This window comes from Myotis davidii, unplaced genomic scaffold, assembly GCF_000327345.1.
Source record: "Myotis davidii unplaced genomic scaffold, ASM32734v1 scaffold78, whole genome shotgun sequence".
In the NCBI taxonomy this organism is placed as follows: Eukaryota; Metazoa; Chordata; class Mammalia; order Chiroptera; family Vespertilionidae; genus Myotis; species Myotis davidii.
Genome location: NW_006290305.1, coordinates 1,935,245 through 1,938,383, shown reverse-complemented (window position 1 = coordinate 1,938,383; position 3,139 = coordinate 1,935,245).

Below are 3,139 nucleotides of genomic sequence, written 5' to 3'. Positions count from 1 at the left end.
CTCTATCCACTGAGCCAAACTAGCTAGGGCTATGACTTTCTTCTTGTCAGATGGTTAGATCTTTAGGATTCACAGGCCTTTTATTCTGTTTACTTATTAAGGAGGTGTTTCCCTATCCACTTCTTGACATTCGGCATTTTGTATTGTTTTTACTTAGTGGCATTTTAGGATCCAGACACTCTGTATAGGCCCCAGCTGCCCACTCTCAGTTCAGTGTGGGCGTCTGAGACAGCTTCACAGGTACATTATGGGGACTTGGGAAATCACCATGCGCCTCAGGGTCTGTATCTGGACACAGAGAGAAAAAATACAAGAAGAACAGGATGTTTCCCAGTTAAGGCAATGCTTGACTCTATTACCTTAAAAGAGATGTGATTCCCTACCCAGCTGTTGCCATTTTCCTTCTGCAGGCTATTTTTGTGATATGGCCCAAGAACATTGCCCCTGACTAATCAAAGCCTAAGGACCACGTCCTACAGTACATGTGAAATGTCAGTTATAATAAAGTGACCTTAGAGGAGGCAAGCTAATTTAAGAGAGTTTACAGGTTGGAAAAGGCGATAAAGAGACCAAATGTCTATGACTTAACCAGGAAATTAAGCCATATGATACCGACAGATTACGAAAGTGGAAACGCACTCTGTGCAAAGTTTGTGCTCTGAAGACAATATTAACTCCCAGACCAGCAAAACAGCGAGTTCTTGTGACAGTCTTAGCGCACGTATATTGTGCAAATAGAGGATTCTGAGGAGGGGCAGATCAGTTCCGGGGGGATTGTTAGGTTTAGAAACAGGTGGAGAATAGATATGGATTTTGAAGGGTGGAAAGGAGACGGGAGAGCATTGTGGATCTATGGAAAGGCATAATCAAAAGTCCTGGGAAGAAATGTAGCCAGCGTCCTCCAGGATACAAGTTTCATAGCGGTCCCTGTGGTTGCTATAATGGCCCTGGATGGCTTTCAAGGGTTTCATGAACCACAGAAATTGTTTGTGAAGCACTGTACATTTGTGTGCATATGTATTTTCCTTGGGGATATGTCTGTCACTCGCAAATGTTAAAAAACATTAGTCTAATGTTTTCTGGTAATGTTCTGATTGGACAATAATGCAGTTTTAATGTTTATCGAGGCTATTTTAGAGAACAATAAAAAGTAAAGCTTGTTACACCTTCTTCTCTTCTTGCTATTCTTTCCGTCCTCTGCTAGCGTTCCCTGAAGTCCCATTTTCACTGCTTCGCTCGTTTTCCTAGCTCAAGCCTTCAGGGATCACACCTCTGCTGATGATTTTCTTCTCTGTCTTCAGCTCCCATTCATTTCTGAGACCAATTTGGGTGGGCTGACAGCATTTTATAGTCAGTATTTCCTAAACTGAAGTTAACAGAATGGTGTCTTCCATGCCAATATCTTTATCAGTGGCACTGCCATTCTGCCAGTAATTGCAGTGGGATATCAGTTTTCATAATTTTCATCCCCCTATCCAATCAGTAACTGTGTTTTATCAGTTCTTCCTTACTGTTATTTTTTTTTTACATCTGAAATGCCTGTCCTGCGGGACTAGCGATAGTGCTCTTGGTTTGGATTGAGTAACTCGTGACATACAACAGGCTTCCCCCTCATCAGGCTGACTTTTAATATGAGTTACAGGACAGAAAGGCACTCTGCTCAAGACACGCCTGGAGAGGGGGGTCTCCAGCTTCCACGCAGTGCCCACATGTCAGTCACACGGCACTGGGGATGCATATGGCCAGGAGACATCAGGCACAGTACGTGCATGCAGGCCATTGCGTCTCGAGTCCTTTCACCTTTCCCCATGGCATGGCACAATCTACCACAGGCCCATGGGACAAGCTCCCATTCTCAGAGGCATCTCACCAACACTCATGGCTTAAAAATAATTTGTCAATGAAATGGGGCTACTTGCTCTGGCAAATTGTCAGCAGCTGGTTTTCAGTCAACAATTCATTTATCTTGAGTGCAGTTGTATAAACCCCTAACAATTCCTGAGTTAATGTTGCAGGAGGATCGGCACATGGCAAATCCCCAGATGTTCCTGAAGCTAGTGGAAGGGTCGCAGAACCAGCTGTTAACCTTTCCCTTCCTACTTTTTTATCCCCATTGGCAATGGCGTTACTTGAAATGCTGCCTATCATTGCATTATTTCACCAACCTCTAATAGTCTCTACTCCCTCTAACCCAACTTTATGCCATATTACCTAATGAATATACCTAAAGGTTTTTGTCATGTTGCTTCTCTGTTCCAGGACTGTGTAGGCGAGATGTTGGAGTGGGGGCAACCCACTTTACCTCTGCATGAGAATTTGGCATTTAGTTAGCTCTGGTTCCCTGTAACTTGGTATGAACTATGTGACTAAGAAGCATTCCTTACACCAGAATAATGCCTGCTTGCATCTGGATGTGAAGAACTATAGATGAATTGTCAATACTGGATAGGAAGCCATAGCTTTGGCCTCCCCTTCCTAGGGCCACTCTTGTAACTGTGGGGATTTTTGAAAGCAACTAGAATGGACCCCAACATTAAAAGTATTGTAATTTTTGAAATTTATTGTGAAATGGGATTTTAAAAAAATTGGCTCTTTGTGACTTTTCCTAACTTTTTATATATTTGTTGCTTCATGTGAAAAAAAAAAAAACACACCCTCAAAACTGAAATAATAAAAAGTTCCCCTCACTGATGAGTGAAGATAAATGGACAAATCTACAAATGGCTATCTACTTTTTGGAACATGAACATGCAATCATTCACAAATCGATAAATATCGTTCAATACTGCCATGATCCAACATGTGGGAATATGATTTATTTCCCTTTTTAAAAATATGTTAGTGTAAATATAGTTTTGATGTAATGTGATTTTTGTACTATAACGTTTATTTAGGTTTTTATGGTCACAATTATGCTTATAAAGCTCAAAACAAGGAATTTCCCAGTGTCCCCATGTCTTTCTTAGCCATGATTATTTTTCGTTTCAGTGTGTTGTTGTTCCTGGAAGCTATTTTGTCCCATAGGAGAGAAGGATGCTGGATTACAATGCGCTTCTGGCATCACCGCTGGCACCAATGGCGTTGTTGCCCTCCAGCTGGAGGTTCAGAGGGAGCCGTCTCATTGGGATGCTTTGGGGAT